At 43.5% G+C, this 23,051-nt stretch overlaps 1 pseudogene across 1 annotated transcript; it reads right to left on the reverse strand.

Annotated features, from left to right (window-relative positions):
- Positions 1-19,462: 19,462 nt before the first annotated feature.
- Positions 19,463-21,551, reverse strand: LOC128585489 (exportin-1-like; annotated as a pseudogene). The gene has a single exon (XR_008380056.1). The product of XR_008380056.1 is annotated as an exportin-1-like (transcript).
- Between the last annotated feature and the right edge of the window lie 1,500 nt (positions 21,552-23,051).

The raw sequence follows: 23,051 nt of genomic DNA on the forward strand, positions 1-23,051 counted from the left end.
TCCTTGGGGCCATGGTGTTTTATTATGAAGATAGAATAAAAACTTCAGAAACAAAATGATCCTTTCTAATTTAATGAAAATTTTGTTTTATTTTATTTTCTGTGTGTGTTATATGTAACTCACATGGCACTAGAATCGATTTTTACACATGAATTGTACCTGATTCATAACCTAGTTATTGAATTTGTTTTTGAAAACTGTATCTTTTATCATACCGAGTGTGTCTGGACTAGAGTTGGGTGAGCCTGGTTGATGATCTCTGAATCATATGCCGAGTGTGTGTAGCAATGTCACATTCTTCCATACCATCACATCCATGTCATTCAAAGGGCCACAACGCAAACTTTAAAAGTGAAATGCAGAATGGGAAGTTATGGTAATCGGAGAATGGTACACTTGGGTGGGTGGCTGGAGCAGGGCCACAGGAGGTGGAGGAAGTGTGCTGATTGACAGCGATAAAAACGAGCAGTCCCACGAGGTTCACAGCTCCATAAGGCCTGGGCTCAAAACTATCGTGAGTTACCAACTCACATGGCAGTTCATGGTTAAGTCTGATTATCCCATTCTTGCAATAACAATAAGATGTAATTGTTATCTTACACTATAGCTTTATCCTAACACTTTCAAATTAGCTACCATTCCCTTTTGTTCAACTGAAAAGACATTTCCCTCAGGGCGCTTCTGGTCAGGCTCTGGCAAGACCAGAGTTGCCCATGGCTCACATCTGGAGATGGTTTATCCACTTCCAAGGTCGGCCATCAGAGACAAGTTGGGGAACTGGACTCTGTGGTACCAGTCAGCGACCCAGGGCCCTCTGTGTACCCAGTGAAGTGTTGATTAACCATAAATTTAGTGTAGAATAAAAATGCTTTGATGATATAACCACTTTAAGATAGGAAGATATTGTGTAACATTATAACCTGGGAGGAGGAATCTGTTTAACATGTACTGTGATGAGTAATAACATTGCTGATGTTTACCTTTACTGTGTGAATAAAAAGTAACAAAGGCAAACAGGGGCAGAGCAGATCTTTGGGGAGATATCTTGCTGCCACTGCTTTCTGAAATCGCTGGCTTTTCTATAAATAAAAGTGAAACTGTTGATTTCTCATCCACTTCTTAGTTGATTGCCTTGGGTGACAGGTGGATGGACTCCTTCGTCGGACAACACCTTTACTATTTTATACTGTTAATGCTTGTTTATTTTTATCTATTTTTTTACCCCTCTCTCATCCCCTTCTCATTACTTTCTTCAGATCACACTATCCTTATGGATTCAGTTTCCATCTTCCCGAAGTAAATACTTTGCTAATTTTTTTAGTCACTATCTGTTAGATAATCTTCATCTGATAATATTTTAATTTGGCCCTTCTCTCTAAATGACATTTTAGCTGGACACAGGATTATGGGTTAACAAATACTGCCTTGGATCACTTTGGAAATATTATTACACTACTTTTTGACACTAATGTCTCAAAAGGGTGAATCACTCTAATGTTTATTTTTTAATTTCTTTTTGTTTGTTTTCATAATCCATTTGGTAATCTTCTGGCACTTTTTACAATTTCTCCTTAAGATTTATATGTGTGAGGATTCATGACTTGCATTCATTCCTGAAAATTTAGAGCAATATTTCTTCAAATACTACCACTCACTCATTCTTTCTGGAACTCTCATTAGAAGCATGTAGGACTTTTGACTTCCATAAATCAATGCATCCTAAGTCACTTCAACGTATGTTTCAGTTCATGGCTTCTCTTTTTAATATACTGTTGTAAGGACTAGGCAACCTGCTTCCTCCCCTGCCCCCTGTCCTTGACCCATGATCCACGCCCTTGCACAACGTCTGCTCCCAGGGATAGCAACACTTTCCCAGACAGCCAAGGACAAGTACTGCTCAGTCCCCTAGACCCCCTATCAGCTTACCGCAGCGGCTTACCTCACACCCCTTCCCTTTTTTTTCCTTTCTGTACCCTTAAAAATCTCCCTCCTTTTTGAGATCAGGGCTTCTCTGCTCTCCTGCCGCGCCAGGACCAGGAAGCCCAGGCTTGAGCTAGTAAATAAACAACCTCTTGCTTTTGCATCAGACTTGGTCTCCAGATGATTTATGTGGGGGTTCCCGCGACTTGGGCACAACATTTGGGGGCTCTTCCAGGAGAACCCCCCAAAATCACTGAGTCCCTGCTCGGGAGGTGAGTGTGTGTGTGCCGGCATTTGTCTTGTCCTGTTCCGTGTTGGTTCCACTTGTTGAATCTATTGTCGGGATGTGGAATCCCCGACAGAGTAGAAGAGGGGACGCCCTGTGGATGGGGTACTGGGATGTGGAATCCCCAGTCCCTGGTCTTCTTGAGGGGCATCCCCTTCTTGAGAGGCGATCCTTCTGGTTGAGAGACAAGGTGGGTCGCGACCGCCAGATGGGATTACACCGTCGTTTCATTTTCAGTTTTGCCTGAAAAACCGCAAGGGCAGGCTTCTGTCTTCTGGAGGAATTTTGGGTGCTATTTGTTTTGTCTGTGTTTTATTATATTTGGAGGGTGACATGGGATGGATGCAGGTGACCCCCCCTCTCCCTAACTTTGACTCATTTCCAGGACTTCAAATACAAAGCCCGAGAATATGGCTTTAATGTGTCCAGAGGTAAACTTGTGTTTTTTTTGCAGGAATTAATGGCCAGTGTACCACATTGGATGGCCACCAGAGGGCACTTTTCATCTCCCCATTATCTTTCAGGTCAAAGATACAGTCTATCCATCTGGGACTGACACTCAGACCAGATCCCATATATAACAGCTTGGCAGGACCTCATGGAGAACCCGCCATCATGGTTTAAAACCCCTCCTTCCTCCGTCAGGCAAGGAAGTAGCTAAACTCCTAGCCTTGAAGGAGAAAAAGGAGCAGTCCCCTGAACCCACTGCCCCTCCCCCAGTCCTCCAAGGAGGAACTGATCCAGAAGTGCTCTTCCCCACTTCCTATCAACCCTCACCTCGGGAGGCACCTGTTCCTCTGAGTCCGCCAGGCAGCAAGGCCACTCCAGCCCCAGGTCCAGAGGGTAGCCACCGGAGCCCACCTCACACCCGCCATAGAGCCCTGTGCAATCTGACAGCAGACTCCACAGTGTTGCCTCTCCACACGGTGGGCCCCAATAATGAAGTGAACCCCCCGAATCAGCCGTACCACTATTGGCCCTTCGCCACAAGTGATCTCTATAACTGGAAAATGCAGAACCCTAAGTTCTCTGAAAAACCTACTGCCTTGATTGACCTCTTAGTCTCAATTCTTTTTACCCACCAGCCTACCTGGATGATTGTCACCAACTGTTACATGTTCTTTTCATCACTGAGGAACGGAAACGCAGGAAGGCTGCTGAGGACTCAGACAGAAGCCCCACCACCAACCAGGCTCTCATCGATGCCACTTTTTCTCTTACTCACCCCGATTGGGACTTTAATACAGGAACAGGTCAGGTAAGACTCCAAGTCTACCGCTAGACTCTGATGAGGGGTCTCCATAAGGCAGCTAGAAAGCCGACTAATTTGGCCAAGGTAAGTAATGTACAGCAGGAAAAGGCAGAATCCCCAGCAGCTTTCTTAGAAAGAATTATGGAGGCATTCCGCATGCACACACCCCTAGACCCTGAAGCTGAGGAGAATAGAACAGCAGTTGTCATGTTCTTTGTTAATCAGTCAGCTCCAGACATTAAGCACAAGCTGCAGAGAATAGATAGACTGGGCGAGAGGTCTTTGTAGGACCTCCTAGAAGTTGCTGAAAGAGTCTACAACAACTGTGAAACCCCCAAAGAAAAGCAAACGAAGGCGGCTAAAAGACACACCCAGGTATTAGCCAGGATCCTCCTGGCCTCCATGGCTGCGACCTCAGACGAAAGAAACAGGCGGCTGCGCCGACTGGCGGCAGGAGGTAAGGAGGGCTCCCCAGGCGGGGAAAGGCTCTGCCTCCAGAAAGACCAGTGTGCCTATTGTAAGGAACATGGACACTGGGCCCGGGAGTGCCCCAAGAAACCACCTCCCAGACCTTCATGCCCCGCCTCAGTGCCAGTCTTAGAACTGAGTGGGCTCAAAGGGTGGGGGGGTCAGGGCTCGCCACCCCTCCCTGAGCCCGAGGTAACTCTCAGAGTGGAGGGGTCCCCAATTAATTTCCTGGTACATACCGGTGCCCAGCATTCAGTCCTGACACAGGACCACGGCCCTATGGATGCCAGGAAATCATGGGTCCAGGGGGCCATGGACATCAAACAATATTCATGGACTACCTGAAGAACCATGGACTTAGGCATGGTATCCCACGTGTTCATGGTCATCCCAGATTGCCCCTACTCTCTTCTTGGGCGAGATCTCCTAACCAAGGTAGGGGCTCATATCATCTTCAAAGATGAAGGACCCCTTGTCACAGCCCAGTATGGGAGTCCCATACAAATATTCACCCTACAACTTGAAGATGAGTACAGACTGCACCAGCAGCAGCCTGAGGGCCATCAGCCAACAGATGTCACTGTAGGGCTGAAAACCTACCCACTTGCCTGGCTGAGACTGGAGGAGTGGGGCTAGCTGCCCACTGACCACCAGTCATCTTAGAGCTCAAGCCAATGGCTGAACCCATACGAGTAGGGCATAATCCCATGTCTCAAGAGGCCCGGTGGAGCATCATGCCTCACATCTGGAGGCTTTTTAAGAGCGGGATACTAGTGCCCTGTCAATCTGCATGGAAAACTCCCCTGTTGCCTGTAAAAAAGCCACTGACTAATGACTATAGACCAGTCCAGGACCTAAGAGAGGTCAATAAGTGGGTGCTAGACATCCACCCCACTGTCCCAAACCCTTATACACTATTAAGTGCTCTCACCCCTGATCGAGTATGGTACACTGTTCTCAACTTAAAAGATGCCTTCTTCAGCCTCTTGCTAGCCCCCTAGAGCCAGGCAATGTTTGCCTTTGAGTGGAACGATGAAGAGTAAGGAATCCATGGTCAACTTACCTGGACCCGGATGCTGCAAGGGTTTAAGAACTCCCCCACCATCTTCGATGAAGCCCTACATGAGGACCTGAGTGAGTATCAGCAGCAGCACCCTCACCTGACTCTTTTACAGTATGTAGATGACATTCTGATCACAGCCGAGGCAGAAGCAGAATGCCACCAAGGCACCCAGGACTTGCTGACTGCACTAGAAGCTCTGGGGTACTGGGCCTCTGCCAAGAAGGCTCAGATCTGTCAACAAACTGTGAGTTATCTGGGGTACATACTTAAGGATGGGCAGCGGTGGCTGTCCCAGGCAAGAAAAGAAACAGTTCTGAAATCCACCCCCCCCCCAACCACACAGCGAGGAGTGCGTGAGTTCCTTGGGTCAGCTGGGTTCTGCCATCTGTGGATTCCGGGGTTCATGGAGATAGCAAAGCCCCTCTATTAAGCCACTCAGGACAGCCTGCCTTTCCAATGGAGCGCAGAACAAGAAAGAGCCTTCTGAAACAAGCCTTGCTCTCAGCCCCGGCCCTAGGACTCCCAGATATTACCAAGCCCTTTCATCTGTATGTAGATGAGCACAAAGGCATAGCAAAAGGGGTGCTTGCTCAATCACTTGGTGCCTGAACCCAGACGGTCACCTACCTGTCAAAGAAACTAAACCCTGTAGCGGCAGGCTGGCCCCCATGCCCATGCATCATTGCAGCTACTGCATTGCTGGTTAAAGATGCAGATAAATTAACTTTAGGGCAAGAACTATTGATCATGACCCCTCACACTATTGAGGGAGTCCTCAAACAGCCACCGGATTGGTGGGTTAGCAATGCCTGACTCGCCCACTACCAGGGCCTTCTGCTGAATCCTCCACGAATCCAATTCCTACCAAAGACCTCTCTCAATCCAGCAACCCTACTGCTGAATCCGGACCTAGATGCCGCCCTCCATGACTGTGTGACATCCTAGCCCAGGTTCACAGCATATGCCAGGACCTTATGGACCAGCCCCTGCCTGTTGCAGAGGCCACCTGGTACACAGATGGGAACAGCTTCATACAAGATGGATGCAGGTACGTGGGAGTGGCAGTGGTGTCTGAGACCGAGACTGTATGGGCAGAGCCCCTCCCAGCTGGGACATTAGCTCAAAAGGCTGAGCTCATAGCTCTGACACAAGCCATGACCCTGGGGAAAGGCCTAAGACTTAACATCTATACCGATAGCCGATATGCCTTTGCCACTGCCTACATACACGGGGCAATTTACTAGGAGAGAGGACTCCTTACGGCAGAGGGAAAGACTATCAAAAATAAAGATGAAATACTTGACCTCCGAAAGGCTATATGGCTTCCCCAGAAACTAGCCATCATTCATTGCCCTGGCCACCAGCAGGGCCCACCAGTTGCCAGGACTATAGCCACTTCAGCTATCCAAGAGCTTCCTATTACTACATTGCCAGACCCTGGATCCCCAACACTTCCACAGTCCCCGAAGTATACTCTGGAGGACCTTAAATGGATAAAGCAGATCCCACAAGCCCACTCCCCCGAGAAGTACAAGGGATGGTATGTCACCTGTGATGGCAAAGTGCTTGTGCCAGCAAAACTAGGACAGGAAATCCTCCACAGGATCCATTCATCCACCCACCTAGGGTCACGCAAGATGAAAGACTTGTTGCGCCACGCCAAAATCAAGATACAAAACCAGAATACTAAAATTGACAAAGTCGTAGCTTCATGCAAAGTATGTATTGTGACTAACAGTGTATCTAGCTCCCACAATCCAGGGTCTAGAGAGCGTGGGGTGCCAGGTACGTACTGGGAAGTGGACTTTACTGAAGTTAAGCCAGGTAAATATGGATATAAATATCTCCTTGTTTTCGTAGATACATTCTCAGGATGGGTAGAAGCATTTCCAACCAGAAATGAGACTGCGTAGAAGTAGCAAAGAAAATACTGGAAGATATAATGCCTAGGTTTGGGATTCCTAATCAGATAGGATAAGATAATGGCCCAGCCTTTACTTCTCAGGTAGTGCAGAGTCTAGCGGAAGCCTTGGGGACAAATTGGAAATTGCATTGTGCCTATCGACCCCAAAGTTCAGGGCAGGAAGAGCAGATGAACCGTACCCTAAAACAGACCCTGACTAAATTAATCATGGAGACTGGCGGTGACTGGGTGTCTCTCCTCCCCCTTTGCCCTGTACAGGGTGTGAAACTCACCCTACCTTATAGGAAAAACTTCCTATGAAATTCTCTTTGGAAGGCAAACCCCTATAGTTCCTATGTTGCATTACAATGCCCTCACTTCAAAGGGCCCGGATCTTAAAGCTTGGAAAGATTATGTAGTAACTGTACATTTTTATCAAAAGGCACAACGAGTTGATTGGGAGAGGCTTATAGCCCTCTATAGCACAGGACCTGTGCCTGAACCACACGCTTTCCGGTCTGGAGACTGGGTGTATTTGAAATGTCACTGACAAGAAACGCTGGAGTCCCGGTGGAAGGGCCCATACACCATGGTCCTCGTTACTCCCACTGCACTCAAGGTTGATGGCATCACTTCCTGGATACATCACATGCACGTTCGCCTAGCCAACCTGTTTGCCATCAAAGAAGACTCCACCCCCTCCTGGAAACTCCAATGGGACCCTGATAACCCACTGAAGCTCAAACTGCAGAAATGCCAGGACCCCTGATACCACCATATGTGTACCACTTACTGACTTATTCTGCCTTGCTGATTATACCCCTCGCCGCCAACCCTCATGGCCCCGTTAAGATAACATGGCTAGTTACTGATGCTAGCACAGGGACGGTGCTCAACCAGACCTCTGGAGTTCACCCTAAGGGTACTTGGTTCCCGGAGCTCTTAGTCGACCTATATGATCTGGTAGGGATGAGACCCTGCCCCTCAGGGTGGTCCAGAAATACTCTAACCAAGTACTTTTATGTCTGCCCCGGTCACCTTCCTAATAAGTGTGGAGGAGCAAGTTCATATTCTGTAACTCATGGAACTGTGTTTCCACTGGGAAATTATGGTGGAACCCCCCGAGACAAGGAGACTTGATCCAAGTAAAGAGGAAGGGTGTTTGGAGAGGGCACACCTGTGAAGGAGGCCCCAAACCTGACACAGTTAGTATCACCTTTATAGAGAAAGGAAAGCGAATGCTGGATTGGGAACTCGGCAGATGGTGGGGCATGAGACTGTATGACACACACGGCTCAGACCCGGGTAATGTTTTCCAGCTCAAAATCTTATACACCCCTATTAATAATAAGCCTGCTGCAGTGGTCCTCAATATAGTGCTTAAGCCTCCCCCTGTAGTCATCCCTAAGCTCCGTGACTCCCCTGACTTCCCGGACCAAGCATTCAGTACCCAAAGTCTGATTCTAAAGCCCACACCTGTGCCTACCACAGATCCCGATCCACTTTGGAAATTGGTTATTGCTACATACCAAGTCTTAAATACTTCCAGACCAGACCTTACTAAGTTCTGTTGGTTATGTGTAGAAGCCATACCTCCATACTATGAGGGAAATGCCCTAATAAGCAAATCTAAGATCAGCTCCCAGGCTAGCGATGTTGGCAACAGTCTAAGCCCTGAGTCAACCTACAGTCCATTATAGGACAAGGAACCTGTATAGGTCAGACACCCCTCCAATACCAACATCTATGTAATCAAACTCTCACCTGGGATGGGACTGGATATATAATTCCCACCAACAATTCCTGGTGGGCTTGCTCAACAGGGCTCACCCCATGTCTACATGGGGCAGTCCTTGATTTAACCTGGAGCTTTTGTGTCTTAGTGCAGCTCTTCCCCAAGCTGATGTATCACTCAGAGGAGGACTTATATCAGGCATACAAGTCAGCTGAAGGCACACTTACAAGAACCAAGAGAGAACCAGTCACAGCTATAACGCTAGCCATGCCCATGGGACTAAGTATAGCAGGAGCAGGCACAGGAATCTCCTCCTTAGTCCTACAAGACAAGAACTACAGAGCTCTGTGTGCTGCAATAGACTTAGACATAGAAAGAATAGAAAACTCCATTTCCCACCTTCAAGAGTCCCTAACTTTCCTCTCTGAAGTAGTACTCCAAAATAGGCGGGGCTAAACTTACTATTCCTTCAGCAAGGTGGATTATGCGTAGCCCTAGGAGAAGAATGCTGTTTTTATACTGACCACTCAGGAGTAATCAAACAGTCCATGGAGTTAGTGAGAGAAGGTCCCCACAAAAGAAAACTCGAGCGGGAACAATCTTGGAGCTGGTATGAACCTTTGTTCAGCAAGTCACCCTGGCTCACAACTTTAATTTCAACCATAGCGGGCCCACTTGTAATCCTATTACTGCTATTAACTTTCGGCCCCTGCATAATTAATAAATTACTGGCTTTCATCCGAGCTAGAATTGATACTATTCAATTAATGCTCTTACGGGCACAGTATACCCCCCTCAGCACTGAACTCACCAGCAATGGCATAGAGCTAGGGCTCATTAAACTCATTGAAGACCCATGATTGGATCTTCTAGGCACAAGAAAAGGGGGGAATGTAAGGACCAAGTTAATTTCATTTTGTTAAAACCAACTTCATCTTGTCCCTCAGCCTTCATTTTGCAGCTGCATATCAAAGGCGTTAGGCAACCTGCTTCCTCCCCCAACCCCCGTCCTTGCCCCATGATCTGCGCCCTTGCACGTCTGCTCCGAGTGATAGCAAAACTCTCCCAGACAGCCAAGGACAAGTACTGCTCAGTCCCCCAAACCCCCTATCAGTTCACCCAGTGGCTCAACTCACACCCTCTCCCTTTTTTTCCTTTCTGTACACTTAAAAACCTCCCTCCTTTTTGAGATCAGGGCTTCTGTGCTCTCCTGCTGTGCCAGGACCAGGAAGCCCAGGCTTGAGCTTGTAAATAAACAACCTCTTGCTTTTGCATCAGACTTGGTCTCCGGGTGATTTATGTGGAAGATCCCGCGACTTGGGCACAACACTGTTTGTTACCCTAACTATAAATCTACTCCAGTGTCTCTGTTCTTTTCTGTAGTAATCCATTTGTGCTGCTACAAGGCTCTGTTATTTACAAAGAATAAAGGCTTTTCTTCTCACCATTCTACAGACTCTAAAGAAACATTGCGCCAGCATCTGCTTCTGGTGAGGGCTTCAAGGAGCTTCCAATCAAGGCAAAGGTGAAGAAGGGTAGAGAAGAGGCAGAGAGAGAGGAGGTGGTGTAGGGCTTTTTTAAACAACCAGCTCTCATGTGAAACAATAAAGTGATAACTCATTATGGAGGGGAGGGCACCACACCATTCATGAGGGATTAGCCCCTATGACACAAACACCTCCCATCGGGCCTTACCTTCAACACGGGATCATTTTACCACGGTATCCTTCTACATTAATAAAATTCCTAATTTTTAGTTGGGTGCATGGCTGCCCAGAATAAATATCCTAGGCTCCCTTGAAGCTAAGCATGGCCACATGACTCAGTTCTGGGCAATATGCTGTCTGTGGAAGTATCTCCAAGATACTTATTTATTTATTTATTTATTTTTGACATTTTATAAATTTAATTGCAAGAAAATGCAAAGTCTACTCATAATAAATCCAAAAACAACCTTAAAAAGAAATTTATGGTCAATACACACAAATGGGTTAAGATGGTTAATAAATGTTGCGGGAGTTGAATGCAAGCCACATCACAGAGTATGAGTCCTGCAATTGAAATTGTCTAAAAGAAAAGGAAGATCACGGCTCTCTCTGGCATGTGACAAAAGTCTTTATTTTACCTCAACTTTTATAGGCAGTTCTGCGCATACACATCATAAATCAATAATCTAATAGCTCAAATCCAAAGACCCAGGCCCTAACCACCTGGCATCAGGATGTCTACAGCTTAACTGATAATAACACTTCTAACCTTATCTAAAGTTGTTCTTATGCTAAGTAATTGGAAGTAACATACCATAAAAACCAGAGCTCCCGGAGATCAAACAGATACAATGCAGAACTCGGGAGGACCAAATGGCTACAATGCTTGACCTTTAACAGACCATCTGGAGGCAGTCATCCATCTTTAGGGAGTAGTTTGGAAATTCCTGAGATATACAGAGCCTGCCTTCAAGCTCTGCCTCTATGCTCAGGCCAAAGTCAGCAGGCCCTGTCTCCTATGTGACTGGGCCTGTAACAATAATGGAGTGCTAGCCATTTTTCATTCTGTCTCCCAGACTTTTACTGTCACAGAAATAATGTGTATAAAAGTCTTACATATAGGCTTTTCGCCTATAATAAACAATTCTTATAGATCAAAAATCAGCAACACTGCTCTGAAGTTTGTGCTTGCTGGGGGATGGCCTTTCATCTCAGAAATGCACTGGGTTTTGAAGTGAACCTGCATTTGCTGGGCAGACCTTCAGAGATCCAGTCTTTGGCACAGCCATTTCATCTTTTATATAATTGATTACAGAACTTTCTCAATCTTTCATGATTTTATAAACTTGACATTATCTCATTAAACCTATTGGCATCTTCATGCCTTTCATATATACCCTAGTATACTGACAACTACACAACAGGTCAATTGCTGAAATGGGCAAAGCATACGACTCATTACAATAAGAATCACCACTCACAATATGCCTTGGTCAAACTTCTTTGTCTCTTAAGAAACTGTGTTTCAGAGAAAATAAAAAAGAGAAACTTAGTTTTTCCCAGGACTTATTTTTCTCTCTGTCTGAAATTTTATTTCTTCTCAAAGCCTTACATTGGTTCTATCCGATTCTTTGTCCACAGATGACTATCATCAGAAATTTCACAAAAAAAGCCATGAGATAAAAAAGACAGTTTCTATCCACAAAATCTAGTATCTATTTAACTCACAACCTAATATTCTCTATTCATTATTTGCCAAAAATGTTACTACAGAGATGTCTCTAATCATGACAGCTATTTGACTGAGAGATATAATTATCACAATTTACAGCCTAGAAAACAGAGCCTTGTTTCATAACATTCACAAATATCTTATAGTTATTTACCTACAAGCCTAAAGTATTACCATAAACAAATCTGTATCATTGTTGCTACAGAGGCTAATAAATGTATGCACTTGACAATATTTAACAAATGTTTGCACTGTAGCGTATTGTCTGTTCCTTGATCATTCTGACCTGTTCAGGCCAAAGATCTCTTTGACTTCTTCAAAAAGCTTCTAGGAAGAGCTCAAATTCTCATGGGCAGATTCTCAGGATGCCACTGTCATCTTCTCCTGGCAGCTCAAGAAGGAAAAACATATGAAAAGGCCCCAGCGAGGAGAGAGGGCTGTAGATATAAATGAGGGCATCATTTCCAACATTGAAGAAAAGTATTTCTTCCATCTCAACATCCAGGAAAATTCCCACACGTTTAAGTACAGGGCTTGCAGGAATCCTACTTTCTGGAGTTGGCACAGATTGTTTCTGCCTTCATGCTGATGATCCAGAAGCCATGCTCAGAGGATAAATCTCTCTGCTTTCTGTCAACCAATTCTTTGCAGACACCCAGAGACCACTCCTTCACCTCTCTCACGTCCACCTCCCAGTAATGTCCACCAGTGGAGAAGCTGGGTGTACCCAGGACACAGGCCAGGTGGGGAATCTCCTGGGGTCTTCCTTCATGTTCTGCTGGCTCTTTGCATGCTGGACACTCTTTAGGTCCTTGGAGATGGCAAGAAGGGAGCTGGTGGTGGTCACATCCAGGCTCATATCTTTCCGGAACTGCTGGAGCTCACTGCTCGTGCAGCATACGCTCCAGGAGAGCCCCAGCTGCTTGAGGAGAAGGGTCATTGTTCTCATCTGCCATTCTAACTTGGGAGGTTCGTCTATTGATCTGCACATGGAGCAGATCATTTTCAAACCCATGCTTTCTGATGCCCAAGTTTGGATGCAACCCAAACAGAAGATGTGCCCACAAGATAAGGAGACAGGATTGGTGAAGAAATCCAGGCAAACTGGGCAGGTCCCCGGGGGGGTCACTGCTTGGCAGGCAACTGAGCTGAAATGATGTTTTATCTGCTTATTGGGAGTTCTTAGAAATCTTCAATACACAATCTGATCCTCAATATCAGGACGTAGTTGTCTGCAGACTTATAGATGATGTGTTTGCTGGGATCAAAGCTTCTCCTTATGGGAGCCGAGCCCAACTGGGTCTTTAACAGGATCTGGGAGTGAAGTCACACCCCTAATTCGTACTTCTTTAAAAGTCACCTTGACTTAGAGATTTCCAGTGGAAGTCTTGGAGATCCCAAGGCTGCAGCTCTTTGGCTCCTGGCCATGTTACCTCTCCCAAGATGCTTTTTTAAAAGGCACACTAAAATGGGCAGTGCCTGTGGCTCAAGGAGTAGGGTGGTGACCCCATATACCAGGGGTAGTGGGTTCAAGCCCAGCCCCAGTCAAAACTGCAAAAAGAAAGAAAGAAAGACAAACTAAAACCCTTTGTCTACTTTTCTTTTTCATCTCTATTTCTCTCTCTGACTGGAATGTGTCAGGAGGACTGAAAATGCGTATTGAACTAAAAGAACAGGTGTCATCCACTAGAATCAAGTCAGAAAGGTAGAAGAATAATTAGTTCTGGATGTGTGTGGAGCCTTAATGCCAGTGCTGGATGGCAAGATCTGGAATTTTATGTGAGAAGCAAAGCTAATTTTACAAAATTTTAACTTATTAATCTACTATCTCTTTTGTCTTTTATTCTTAGACAAATGTAATCTTGACCTATGCTATTCATTCATTTTCAAATGCCAAATAATATGTTTTTTATTTCTTATAGTTATATTTCATTCTTTTTCCACAGTGTCTATATGTTTCTTATGTTTAAAATTTTTATTTTTTGTCTTTAATAATTTTTAACATACTTAACAAAGATTTTTTTGAGTAGTTTTGGGAGGAAACCGCAAAATTGGGAGGAAGGCTTAGAAATTTCTCATATACCTTTTGCCCCCACACAGTAGACTCTTAGCAGTACACCTCACCCTCGCAGAGTAGTACGATTGCTATAACTGATGAATTCACATTGATACATCATAATCGCCAAGTCTATTATTTATTTTTATAATATTTATCTGATGGTTCTTTACCTGAAATTGCTTGGTAGTCAAATACTACAGTTGATAGTGTTTATTACATTCCCTTGAGATGAACTCTTTTTTTTTTTTTTTTATTAAATCATAGCTGTGTACATTGATGAGATGAACTCTTAATTGAAAATGGCACGACATAGAAGAAAATAATCCACATGAGCTCATCTTCAGTGAGACTTTATTGGTGGACAACCTGTGAGACTTCTATTGAAGATAGGTCCCTCTAGATTAATTTCGGGTTTGTTTATTACAGATATATCTGGTACTCTTTTACCTTGCTGAGAAAAGGTGTGTTAATTACCGAGCTTAAGGATTCTCAGAAAACAAGTATAGTATACTTTGGAAAGAGTGGCAAACAGATACAGGGGCCAGGCCAGGGTTATAGACTTTTGGGGCTTATTTGCTCCTCTCCCTATAACCCCCCAAGGCAGACAGGCTTCTTTTTGTCTTGTGGCCCTGCTCCACCCGAGAGGGTCTTTTCTTTGTGGCTTGTGGCCTAGCTCCTCCTGAGAGGGTCGTTTCTTTGTATCTATGGCCCAGCTCCTCCTGAGAGGGTCTTTTCTTTGTGTCTCGTGGGTCAGCTCTTCCTGAGAGGGTATTTTCCTTCTGTCTTGTGGCCCAGCTCCTCCAGGGAGGGTATTTTCCTTCTGTCTTGTGGCCCAGCTCCTCCAGGGAGGGTATTTTCCTTCTGTCTTGTGGCCCAGCTCCTCCAGGGAGGGTATTTTCCTTCTGTCTTGTGGCCCAGCTCCTCCTGAGAGGGTATTTTCCTTCTGTCTTGTGGCCTAGCTCCTCCAGGGAGGGTATTTTCCTTCTGTCTTGTGGCCCAGCTCCTCCAGGGAGGGTATTTTCTTTGTCTTATGGCCCAGCTCCTCCTGAGAGGGCATTTTCTTTGTGTCCTGTGGCTCAGCTCCTCCCGTGAGGGTCTTTTCTTTTTGTCTTGTGGCCAATCTCCTCCTGCGAGGGTCTTTTCTTTGTGTCTTGTAGCCCAGCTCCTCCTGAGATGGTCTTTTCTTTGTGTCTTATGGCACTACTCCTCCTGAGAGCATATTTTTCTTGTGTCTTTTGACCCAGCTCATCCTCACAGGGAATTTTCTTTTTGTCTTGTGGCCCAGAACCTCCTGAGAGGTTTCCTTTTTGTCTTGTGGCCCAGCTCCTCGTGAGAGGGCATTTTCTTTCTGTCTTGTGGCCCAGATCCTCCTGTGAGGATATTTTCCTTTTGTCTTGTGACCAGCTCCTCCTGAGAGGGTCTTTTTCTTTGTGTCTTGTGGCCCATAACTTCCTCAGAGGGTCTTTTCTTTTTGCCTTGTGGCCTATCACCTCTGAGAGGATCGTTTCTTTGTGTCTCGTGGCCCTGCTCCTCCTGAGAGGGTATTTTCCTTGTGTTTTGTGGCCCAGCTTTTTGTGAGAGGGTGTTTTCTTTGTGCCTTCCAATTTGTTCTTGTCTTTTTTACCTTAGATCTTAAACCCCTGGAAAATGACATTCTTCACTCTCAGCTGTCGTAGGATTTTGGTTTCAGCTTTCAATTCTTCTTCCATAGTGAAACTCGGGAATACTTCTTACTATCTTGTAAGCTTAGATAACCATTTAAGAAGATACTGTATTTTATCTAGTACTTGAGATGGTTATTGTATAAATGTACAACCGTTTCCTAATAAGCAAGGCTGCCAGAGCCAATGTTAACTCTTCAAACGTTCTAGACTGTCTCAGCTGCACTAAGGGAAACTAAGGGAAAGATTTTCAGCCCTTCTTAGGTCCACATCTACCCTGGGGACTGCTGTGCAAAAGCCAAAGTTACTCCATGTGAAGGGACCCTCCCAAGGAAGCCAAACCCTGGGGCAGATTGCAGTTCTTACCGTATTGCTAAAGAGGGCAACTCTCTCATACAGCTTCTCAGGACAGTAGTTGTCCCCTGTACATCTTGATATTTCTGTCTTCTTGGCACTATGGTTTGTATATGGAAGTTGCTAAACACTGTTGATTGATTATTGACAGCACAAGCTATATAATTTAATCCTTGCTTTGTACTTGGTACTCATCAGGAAATTACATCAATGTGTGGTGCATTTCAGTATAAAGTAGCACATTAATCCTGTACTTCACCCAGTCTAAAATCAGGAAAAATGACTGAGCTCGTTTTTGACATTATTTCCATTCTGAGGTAATTCATAATCACTAATAAAGTAGACCAGCAGGAGGTTGGTCTATGCTGAACTAGAAACAGGAGGTTCAGTCACCACCTCACACCACCATTTATTTAATTCTCAAAAACTTAATATTTTAGAAAATGTTTATATTACGTTTTTGATATTGAAGTAATTTTTTCCATTATACCGAATAATTACAAAATATTCAGGGCACCTCACTGATGTGTAGGCAGAAAGGAGATTATGGTTACCTCTATTATTGGGGTAGTAGCACTGCTTTGTTTAAACCTAAAGCATATACAACTCCCTGGTAGAAAAATACAAATATAGTCTTGGCGCCCATAGCTCAGCGGTTAGGGTGCCGGCCACATACACCGGGGCTGATGATTTGCAACCTGGCCCAGGCCTGCTAAGCAATAAGGACAACTGCAACAAAAGAATAGTCAGGTGTTGCGGCGGGTGCCTGTAGTCCCAGCTACTCTGCAGGCTGAGGCAAGAGAATTGCTTTAGCCCAAGAGCTTGAGGTTGCTGTGAGCTGTGATGCCATACCACTCTACTGAGGGTGACATAGTGAGACTCTGTCTCTAAAAAAAAAAAAAAAATACAAATATGAATAAAAAGAGGTAAAAGAACTCATCTATTATCCAAAGGTAATCATTTACACATCTCATTGTGTATTCGTTCAGATTATTCTTTATATAAACTTATTTTTTTCTTTTAACAAAATCATATTCCAGGGCGGACTCTGTGGCTCAAGGAATAGGGCACTGGCCCCATATACTGGGGGTGGCGGGTTCAAGCCCGGCCCCAGCCAAAACTGCAAACCCTCCTCCCCAAAACCCCAAAATTGTGTCCCAGCTATGAATGTTATTTCTTCATTTGAAATTTTTACCCAATAATGTATCATAGCATTTTTTTTATGACAATAAACATTCATCCATGGCATATTTTTTATGCCTTAAGAGTTTTCTATCTCATGGATAGTTCACTGTTTATTTAACCAGTTCCTTATTGTTGGGCATTGTCTTGCCTCTATCAAATATGCTGTAATGCATTTACTCATTCATCAAATATTTATTAGGCATCTTAACTCTGCCTGCACTATGGTAGGCACTATCCTTGTCATATTAGGGGACAAAGTTCCTGCCCTCAATATTAACTTCTGATGGGGAGATGGAGATTGAAGATAAACAAATAATCAGATCACAAGTAAGATAACCACAAATTGTGATAATTGCTATGAAGAAAATAAAACAGAGTAATGAGACAGAGAGTGACAAGGCTGAGTCTGTAATTGAGACAGGGGGATACACTGTGTCACACAGCCATATCCTAAGTCTTATACGTGGAATTGCTGGGCTTTGTACTCAGCTGTGCTCCCCCTGTGGTGCAGAGGACCCTTCTGGGTCTGCTCATCAGTGCTGGTTCCCTGCCCAGAACCTCACCTGCTCTTTGACCCTTGAGCTGCCCTCTGGGTCAAATCAGCACCATTCACTCTCTCTACCTGCTTCCCAGCAATACTGCTCCTAATGTAGACAGAACTTCACACTCTACAAAGAAGTCTCACTGTTAACTTAATGTATTAATCATTTTGTTTTTATAATTATAGAATTTTTCTTTATAAAGTAAATAATCTGAAAGAGAAGGGGCTGCCCAGAAAGCTGCCCTTTCTGTCCTAAAAGAGAGAATGAGACAATGAATCCTCAGTTACTTAGCACTCAGAAGAAAAATAAATTGATATCTGCCTATATTGTTTTGGTTACCCACTGCTCCACTTTTTTTTCCTGGACTATTTTAAAGCAAAGCCCAGATATCACATTTTTTCCCCACCCGCAAATACTAGAACACATGTCTCTCACACATGATGACATTTCTCCTCTTTTGCATCACTCCAATGCTGTTAATCTTCCTAACAGAACTAACATCACTCCTTTAATACCACACAACGCCTAGTTCTTGCTCACATTTCCACAGTTATCTCAAAATGTGACTTTCAAGTTGGTTTGTTTGAGTTAGAATGTGAAGGAAATCCACATATTTGGTTGATATGTCCCTCAAGTTCCTTTTCATCTGGGCAGCCCCTTCTCTTTCAGATTATTTACTTTATAAAGAAAAAAGTTATTTACCTTAAAGAATTTCTCACGTTTTGGATTTGGCTAATTGCTTCTTTCTGGTGTCTCTTAACCTTCTTGTGATGTTCCTCTATTTCCCAGTGTTTTTTGTAAACTGGTAGTTAGATCTACGAGCTTAAAGTAAATTCAAGTTTAATTTTTCTTGTGGCAAACAAACATCAGATGTGACATTGTGCACTTATTACATCATAGTGGAGGCACATGCTGTCTGGATGTTCTACTGTAGAGATGTTAAGATTGATCTGCAACTTTACGTGTTGTCAGTTTCATCCATCTATCCACTTTATTTTAAACACTTATTTATTATTGTTATTATTATTATTGTTTAAACATAAACCAAGTTTATTTTGCTTTTTTAAAAGTAGTGTTCTTAAAGCACTACAGCTTGGTAAACAATGTAAATTAGTACAAGTTATCCATCTCAAAATCCAGAATAGTTTTGTTTTGTTATTTAATGAGTTGTTAAAAAATGCAGCCTATTCTAACAGGGTAAATGTATTTAACCATTTCACTTTGAGTTAATGAAGGCTCATAAATGAGCAACAGTCCTCACTAAGGAAAACAAAAAGCTGTTGTCAACAAGCGACAGAGCATACACACACAAAAACAAAAAGAACCATGTAAAAATAACTGTGTTCCCATAGTTTTTGAAATCGCTTTACTATGGGATGATATGCACATGATCTTGCTGCAAACTTGCCTTACAGACTTGTAATACATGTAGTCTACACAAACAATTCAGTCCAACAGATGCTAACTTCAGACAATGCAGCATTATAATCCGTTTAACAACGCAATTTGTTTTACTCATTACCTTTTCTTCTAGACTGAAATACAGACTAGAAAGAAAATGCTCCCTAATTAAAAATTGGCATTGTTTACAGCAAAAACTGTACAATTTTGCATTAGAATTTACAAGTATATGTTTAAATTGAATTTGCCTCCTCCCCCCAGCCCAACCACAAAATGGGCATGAAGTAAAAATTTTTAAAATGTCTTAATTTTCAACTTCATACAAACTAAAGATGACCAAAATAAAAGCTTAAGCAATGGAAGGATATTTCACAGAAAATTTCTTATACATAAACCACGTATGAAAAAGGGCCACTAGGTAAACTCCTTTATCTGTACTGGGAAATCCCTTAGATGTTCCTTGAAAGCAGGAATATCCTGATTTAAGCTGAAAAGCCCTGTCACAAAGAGCTGTCACAAAAAGCCCTGTCACAAAGAGCTTTATGTCAGCATCTTGTTGTGAGGAAATGCTGACTTAAGGAGATTAGCCACATACTCCTGAATAAACATTTGATTGTTAACTAGATTTCCAGGATTTAAGGGTGTACTTATTTATCCTTCTTCAACCAAATTAAACATATATGCAATAACTGATTCATGCATTGTTAAGCCAGCAGGATGTGAGGTGTCTGTCCCAACAGAAAAGATATGCTAAAGAATGTCACAAAAGTAAGTTTGATAAAAACTCTGAACTGCACCTTCTTCTTGAGCAACATTTTGTAAGAGTGTAAAAAGAATTTGTAAGCCTGTATCAGCAACATTCCTTATAGTATGTTTGAAAGCCCAAATAATGGAATCCAAAACAAGTTTAAACTGTGCAGGTGGAATTGCTAGGAATGCTGGGAAACAGTGAGAATTTACAGCCTGAAGTAGTAAGAAAGTTTGTTCTGTGTTAAGGATATTCTTCAAAGTCCTTATTTATCATGTTCAATGTGCATTCAAAAACAGCATCAGATATTTGAGGTATTTCAGCTGTTACATGTCCCCCTTGTTCACAATAATGGCCATAGTACTAAGCACTTCCCGTTCTCTAGCAGCGGGACATTATTTCTCCGATAATCAATGAGAACTGCATCCAACAGAGGAGGAACAAAATTTTCACCTACCATCTGTGGATCATTGGACCAGCTCACCCAACCAGATATTAACTTTAAAGTTTCCCTTTTTACTGTTGGCATACTTCTAATCAATGGTTGCTTTGTAACCATCTTACCATTAGCTTGAATAGCTGCAGAAATATTTCCAATGAGGCATTTGTAGACATTAAGCATATCTAAATAAATTCTTCCAAGCTGAATTACAAAGGGGGCTTCCAAGGGCTTTACAGGCTCTCACATTTGTTTTCAATATGCTACCAAACTGCTTGACTGTTTCAGGATCTTTCAGTATGTCCACATTTTTGGTTGCCTGCTGGATAAAACTATCCCACACTTCATTTGGGAGTAGCATGTATTTTTCAATCAAGTGTTCTTGTACAGTTTGATCTGTCTGTGCCCCAATCATGTATCCCACAGCTTCATAAAATGTATGAACCTGTTGAGGCTGAACATCACAAATTATAGTGTTAATGTTGTTCAAAATGTCATCAATAAATGGCATTACTTCTCCAACTCGAACCTGAACAAAATGCCTGTAGCATTTTTGAGCTATTTTAATGAAAGTATCACAAGCCATGTCCTGAACTCCTTCATGGGTCTCATGCATGAATTCAAATAGCTTGTTGACTACAGTCTTCAAAAATTTCCAGTGAGCTCACAAAAACCTGGGATATTGACCTACTGTGTACATGATATTAGATACAATAATAGCTTTATTATCTTTGCCTCTTTTAGATCCTTTATAACAGAAGAAATCATTTTTCATCCTCTTAATGCATTGTTCCACTAATGAAACCTATTGCCCAACACAAGGTATTCAAAATTTTCCACAACCATTCTGTACCATTCACTTGATTGTGAAGTTTCTCAGTCATTATTCTTTCTGTATCTACATAATCCAGATGACTAAGATAAACTAATGTTTCTCACATATTCTTATACAAATTTGTGGAATCTGTATCCTTCATGAATTCTCTCACAACCTCTTCTTGATCATTTTCTTCAACCAGTACTTCTGCTGGTTTAGCCATTCAACTAACCATCAACAAACGGACCTTGGATAATATGGGTAAATACAGTAGCTGTCTCCTGGGAGGAACTTCAAAATGTTGACTTCCAGATAGCAATGGAGGGGCAGATGTAGAGAATGGGCTCTCTCTGTATAGTTCAGCAGCCAAATGATTCCAGTACTCAAGACAAATCTTAAAGATTTCAGTTTTTTCCACTTCTGACACCTGTAACATATAATGAAGGGCCTCCATGAGTGTTTCCCTGAGATTTAATCTTTTTTTTATAAGTTGACCATGTTCATTAAGAAAGGTGCAGAGAAACAAACAGATTTTGAATAACGTTCTGCTCATCATCTTTGCCATTTGAGTATGCGAGCAGAATATTGGTATTAAAAAGAAGCATCTGTTTTAGCTGCAGCATTGTCAGTGTAAATAGCATCACAAATGGTTCCTCATATTGGCTAACACTCACACCAGCAATCTCAGTTAGGCACTTCAGAGAGACATTTCAAAACACTGGATCATTCAGGAACTTATAAATTAATGTGCTGTCTAACTTGGTCTCAAAAATACCTCCCAGTGGGATCCAGTTTAGAAACCTGAGCAGTGTTTCCAAGGCTGCATGTACAAGTGGAGCATTTTGAGGTAATAAGGCCAACAACATATTTTTTTTATTCTTTCACACTGCTACCTTGGAAGACTCTTCCACCTTGTTTTTATCACATTTTCCAAAATTTGTAGACCATAACATTTCGTGTTCATATTCTGTGAAAACTCAAAAATTGTGTCCACTCCTGTCCACGCGTCAGGACGCTCCTTTAAATGTGTCGGTACTTCCGGAGCCGTTCTTTGCCGGGCTCCTTCCCCGTAGTATAAGCAGTTCGCCACGTTGTCTAATCAGCTGATACCCAGTTTTTGGCTGAAATCAAGCAGCTAACGAGCTGCATGGTCTGCTAACATTGTCATAATTGCTGGCATAGATTACCAGAGATCCAAACCACTGCTTCTTCCTTCCTTGTTGGGGATTAGGATGAGGGAAGGAGGGGAGTGGGGAGAGGGGAGGAATCGAGGTGGGTTTCACAGTTTTCCCACCTTAAAACGGAAATTAAAAAAACGAAGAGGAAAAGGGCAAAAAAAGCTCAATAATATTTACTATTTCAGCAAACACCTCCCCCCCAACACATACACACAACCGCCTCCCCACCAAAAAGAAGGGGAATTTAATATGTGAAATAAATGCTCCAGCCCCTCTGGGGAACCCTCCAGACCCCCCCCCCCATCACCAGTCTCGCCTAAACTCCCCACTTCTCTTGCTCCTCAGCGACGGGGTGGTCCCCGCTCCCGCTCTGGGTGTTACACCGACTGCAGCTGCAAAGGCCAACAGCCGCCAGGGCTGCAGCTACTGCGGCTCTTGCTAATGCCTGCTAATGCCGGAGTTTCGCCGCTTCCCCCCGCCCACCTCGTCCTAGTGCCTCAAACTCGGAACCAGTTGAAACCGGTTCAAACTGGGAGACTCCATCTCGGTTGAGTTTTCTATTATCGTTATTATTATTACTTTTATCACAGAGTTTTCAGCTGTCATCTGGGCTGAAGAATATTGGTATAATCATAGCTCACTGCAGCTTCAAACTCCTGGGCTCAAAGGATGCTCCTGTCTCACTCTCCAGAGGAGCTGGGACTGTGCAACTGTGCCTAGCTCATTTTTTCCATCATTTTAGGGACAAGGTCTCACTTGCTCAGGCTGGTCTGGAGCTACTGGCCTCACGCTATCCTCCCACCTCAGCCTCCTGAGTAGCT

The sequence above is a fragment of the Nycticebus coucang genome, chromosome 5, assembly GCF_027406575.1.
Source record: "Nycticebus coucang isolate mNycCou1 chromosome 5, mNycCou1.pri, whole genome shotgun sequence".
In the NCBI taxonomy this organism is placed as follows: Eukaryota; Metazoa; Chordata; class Mammalia; order Primates; family Lorisidae; genus Nycticebus; species Nycticebus coucang.